The sequence below is a fragment of the Salvelinus sp. IW2-2015 genome, unplaced genomic scaffold, assembly GCF_002910315.2.
Source record: "Salvelinus sp. IW2-2015 unplaced genomic scaffold, ASM291031v2 Un_scaffold1298, whole genome shotgun sequence".
NCBI classification, from domain to species: Eukaryota; Metazoa; Chordata; class Actinopteri; order Salmoniformes; family Salmonidae; genus Salvelinus; species Salvelinus sp. IW2-2015.
Window position 1 is genome coordinate 86,764 of NW_019942825.1, and position 5,144 is coordinate 91,907.

Below are 5,144 nucleotides of genomic sequence, written 5' to 3' on the forward strand. Positions count from 1 at the left end.
TGCTGTCTGCGTCTTCTGGTGTGCTTTCTGGTGTGGGTCTGTTCTGATTGCTTATGGCCTCGCTCTGCCTGCGCTTCAGACAGAGGACAGGAGTGATGTGAAAATCAGGAGGCTGTGTTTCTACGTGTTTGTTTGTTTCTCTGATGGCTATGTCAAGGGAGAGGACTGGTACCTGCTTAGTTTCAATCGCTGCGCCCCCGACATCAGTTGTCCTTTCTCAGTTTCGATCGTGACCCCAGCTATCAAATCAGTGTACATCACTCTGAATGAAATACTCTCTGGCTTTCTATGTACCGCACTCACTCACGCAAAGCGTACTACTCATATATACAACATACAAGCGCTGTCACCCATACATATGGAGGGCACGCGGTGAAACAAACAGTGAGGTGCCTTCTCATCTATTGACCATTATCCTGCCCGACCTAACCTTCCCAGCTGCCGGTCCGTAGCTCTAACCTGCCCTTACTCTTACCGCTGCGCGAGACATACCTTCCCGGTGTATATACACACACACACCTCACTACCCACGACGTCTTCCGTGTCCTCTTCGCCTCCCTCTCCCTTCTTCCTCCTCCCCGTCTCTCGCTTCAAAACCATCATACATCCGTCTTGCCTTTCTGTGTCTCTCCTTTCACTCCCTTGCCTTTCTGTGTCCTCCTCCCTTTCACTCCCTTGCCTTTTTTCTGTGTCTCTCCCTTTCACTCCCTTGCCTTTCTGTGTGTCTCTCCCTTTCACTCCCTTGCCTGTCTCTGTGTCTCTCCTTTCACTCCCTTGCTTTCTCTTGTCTCTCCCTTTCACTCCCTTGCCTGTCTTGTGCTCTCCTTTCACTCCCTTGCCTGTCTCTGTCTTCTCCTTTTCACTCCCTTGCCCTTTCTCTGCTCTCCCTTTCACTCCCTTGCCTGTCTGTGTCTCTCCTTTCACTCCTTGCCTTTCTCTGTCTCTCCTTTCACTCCCTTGCCTGTCTCTGTCTCTCCCTTTCACTCCCTTTGCCTTTCTGTGTCTCTCCCTTTCACTCCCTTGCCTTTCTGTGTCTCTCCCTTTCACTCCCTTGCCTGTCTCTGTCTCTCCTTCACTCCCTTGCCTTTCTCTGTCTCTTCCTTTCACTCCCTTGCCTTTTCTGTCTTCTCCTCTTCACTTTCCTTGCCTTTTCTCTGTCTCTCCTTTTCACTCTCCTTGCCTGTCTGTGTCTCTCCTTTCACTCCCTTGCCTGTCTGGTCTCTCCTTTCACTCCTTGCCTGCTGTGTCTCTCCTTTCACTCCCTTGCCTTCTCTGTCTCCCTTTCACTCCATTGCCTGTCTGTGTCTCTCCTTTCCACTCCCTTGCTGTCTCTGTGCTCCTTTCACTCCCTTGCCTTTCTCTGTCTCTCCTTTCACTCCCTTGCCTTTTCTCTCTCTCCTTTCACTCCCTTGCCTGTCTCTGTCTCTCTTTCACTCCCTTGCCTGTCTCTGGTCTTCCTTTCACTCCCTTGCTTTCTGTCTTCTCCTTTCACTCCCTTGCCTTTCTGTGTCTCTCCTTTCAACTTCCCTTGCCTTTCACTCCCTTGCCTTTCTCTGTCTCTCCTTTCACTCCCTTGCCTGTCTCTGTCTCTCCCTTTCACTCCCTTGCTTTCTGTGTCTCTCCTTTCACTCCCTTGCCTGTCTCTGTCTCTCCTTTCACTCCCTTGCCTTTCTCTGTCTCTCCTTTCACTCCCTTGCCTGTCTCTGTCTCTCCTTTCACTCCCTTGCCTGTCTCTGTCTCTCCTTTCACTCCCTTGCCTTTCTCTGTCTCTCCTTTCATCTCCTTGCCTGTCTGTGTCTCTCCTTTCACTCCCTTGCCTGTCTCTGTCTCTCCTTCATCCCTTGCCTTTTCTCTGTCTCTCCCTTTCACTCCCTTGCCTGTCTGTGTCTCTCCTTTCACTCCCTTCCTTTCTCTGTCTCTCCTTTACTCCCTTGCCTGTCTCTGTCTCTCCTTTCACTCCCTTGCCTGTCTCTGTTCTCTCCTTTCACTCCTTGCTGTCTCTGTCTCTCCTTTCACTCCCTTGCCTTTCTCTTGTCTCTCCTTTCACCTCGCCTTGCCTGTTCTCTGTCTCTCCTTTCACTCCCTTGCCTTTCTCTGTCTCTCCTTCACTGCCGTTCTTGCGCCTTTCTCCTGTCTTCTGTCCTTTTCACTCCCTTGGTTCTGTCTCTCCTTTCACTCCCTTGCCTGTCTCTGTCTTCCTTTCACTCCCTTGCTTCTCTGTCTCTCTTTCACTCCTTGCCCTTTCTGTGTCTCTCCTTTTCACTCCTTGCCTGTCTCTGTCTCTCCTTTCACTCCCTTTGCCTTTCTCTGTCTCTCCTTTTCACTCCTCTTGCCTGTTCTCTGTCTCTCCTTTCACTCCCTTGCCTGTCTCTGTCTCTCCTTTCCACTCCCTTGCCTGTCTCTGTCTCTCCTTTCACCCTTGCCTTTCTCTGTCTCTCCTTTCACCTCCCTTGCTGTCCTCTGTCTTCCTTTCACTCCCTTGCCTGTCCTCTGTCTCTCTCACTCCCTTGCCTTACTCTGGTCCTCTCCTTTCACTCCTTGCCTGTCTGTGTCTCTCCTTTCACATCCCTGCCTTTCTCTGTCTTCTCCCTTTCACTCCCTCCTTTCTCTGCTCTCCCTTTCACTCCCTTGCCTTTTCTCTGTTCTCTCCTTCACTCCCTTGCCTTTCTGTGTCTCTCCTTTCACTCCCTTGCCTTTCTGTGTCTCTCCTTTCACTCCTTGCCTTTCTGTGTCTCTCCTTTCACTCCCTTGCCTTTCTCTGTCTCTCCTTTCACTCCCTTGCCTGTCTGTGTCTCTCCTTCACTCCCTTGCTTTCTCGTCTCTCCTTTCACTCCCTTGCCTGTCTGATGTCTCTCCTTTCCACTCCCTTGCCTTTCTCTGTCTCTCCTTTCACCTCCCTTGCCTTCTGTGTTCTCCTTCACTCCCTTGCCTTTTCTGTGTCTCTCCTTTCACTCCCTTGCCTTTCTGTGTCTCTCCTTTCACTCCCTTGCCTGTCTGTGTCTCTCTGTTCACTCCTTGCTTTCTGTGGTCTTCCTTTCACTCCCTTGCCTTTCTCTGTCTCTCCTTTCACTCCTTGCCTTCTGTGTCTCTCCTTTCACTCCCTTGCCTTTCTGTGTCTCTCCTTTCACTCCCTTGCCTTTCTGTGTCTCTCCTTTCACTCCCTTGGCCTGTCTCTGTCTCTCCTTTCACTCCCTTGCCTTTTCTGTGTCTCTTCCCTTTCACTCCCTTGCCTTTCTCTGTTCTCTCCTTTCACTCCCTTGCCTTTCTGTGTCTCTCCTTTCACTCCCTGCCTGTCCCCTGGTGTCTCTCCTTTCACTCCCTTGCCTTTCTGTGTCTCTCCTTTCACTCCCTTGCCTGTCTGTGTCTCTCCTTTCACTCCCTTGCCTGTCTGTGTCCTCCTTTCAAAACTCCCTTGCCTGTCTGTGTCTCTCCCTTTCTCTCCTTGCCTGTCTGTGTCTCGTTCCTTTCACTCCTTGCCTGTCTCTGTCTCTCCTTTTCACTGCCCTTGCCCTGTCCTGTGTCTCTCCTTTCACTTTCCTTGCCTGTCTGTGCTCTCCTCCTTTCACTCCCTTGCCTGTCTGTGTCTCCCTTTCACTCCCTTTGCTTCTCGTGTCTCTCCCTTTCACTCTCTTGCCTTTCTCTGTTCTCTCCCTTTCACTCCCTTGCCTGTCTGCTGTCTCTCCCTTTCACTCCCTTGCCTGTCCTGTGTCTCTCCCTTTCTCCCTTGCCTTTCTCTGTCTTCTCCTTTCACTGCCCTGCCACTGTCGGTTCTCCTCCCTTTTCACTCCCTTCCTGTCTGGACATGAAGCCAGGTTTTCATCATGATGACACTGATCTGTCACAGACACTGCAGAATGAAACTAAGCAGGTACCAGTCCTCCTTGACAAGCCCATCAGAGAAACAAACACAACACAGCCCTGATTTCACTCCTGTCTCCTTCTGAAGAGGCAGGCAGGCAGAGCCACCAGAGACCAGACAGCTGCCTCTTCTAAAACTAGACTGCCATTTTCAAAAGTCTAAATTAAGCCTCTACTCTGTCACGAAGCACACTAAAATAACTACAACGTCACAACCAATGGTCACAACAAGGTTTCACTATTAATACACATAACTGCCACGTTACTGGAATTCATTTTGTCATAGAGAAGAGCATTATGATGTTGGCCTTCTGGTCTGCCTATGGTTCCTGAGAGAGGTCGTGTTCATTAGGGCACACCGTAGCAAAAATGTTTTTAAAAAACGTTGTTTCAGATAGTACCTGTTAATCTCTTTCTGACTGTTTTTTTCCCCCCATGTTGTGCCTAAATGAACACAACCAAGGTGTCTTTGGAAGACCACTGTTATGGTCCCGTTACCTTGACGTCTTTGTAGAGGTGGACGGGCTCGTAGTCGATATTGTGCTTCATGAAGTAGTCATTAACAGAGCACAGAAGGTTCATCTCTGGGAGGGAAAAGATGTCCATGAACTGTTTCATTGTGTGGCCATGGGAACTCTGGAGGAGAGAGAGATGTGAAAGATCAGATAGGAGAAGACATTAGTAAAGTGAKGTGTTACTAGGCTACGCAATATCATGTCTGCCAAAAACTGAAGATAACACGAGGCCGTGTCTATCTGCTATCAGAAGTAGATGGAGTAGCTAACTATCTAGTGCATGTGAGGTTTGGGTCTGTGTTCTTAGATTACCCATGGTTGGCCTCTACAGGGTAGAAACCTAATACTACAGTATCATGTGTCTGACTGTAAGGGGTGAAACCTGATAATGACTGGGGGGGGTGACTTGGCAATGCAGAGTGGCCTTGCTGCTAAATGTAACGGGGTCAGTTTATCACGGTCACTGAAACAGATCTGTATATAGTGACTGTGGAAGGGTGGAGGAGATAATATGGGCCCTACCTTGCCATAGAAGTCACTCATATTCTCCAGAGGGACATGGCAGCCATTGTACATGGCAATCACCTCCTTGTCTGGTACCGGGTGAAGACCCCTAGAGGGGACAAGAGAACACACACGTTTGGACCAATCTCTTTTTTCTAAACCAGGAAATACTGGTAACCATTAACAGTAACTGCATATCAGGCCTGTAAAGTAAAACACTGTAAATCTACAGTATAGTTACACAGATAAACACGACATTTACACAGA

At 49.4% G+C, this 5,144-nt stretch overlaps 1 pseudogene; it reads right to left on the reverse strand.

Annotated features, from left to right (window-relative positions):
* Positions 1 to 5,144, reverse strand: part of LOC112070344 (5'-nucleotidase domain-containing protein 3-like) — a 53,361-nt pseudogene that overhangs the window by 21,145 nt on the left and 27,072 nt on the right.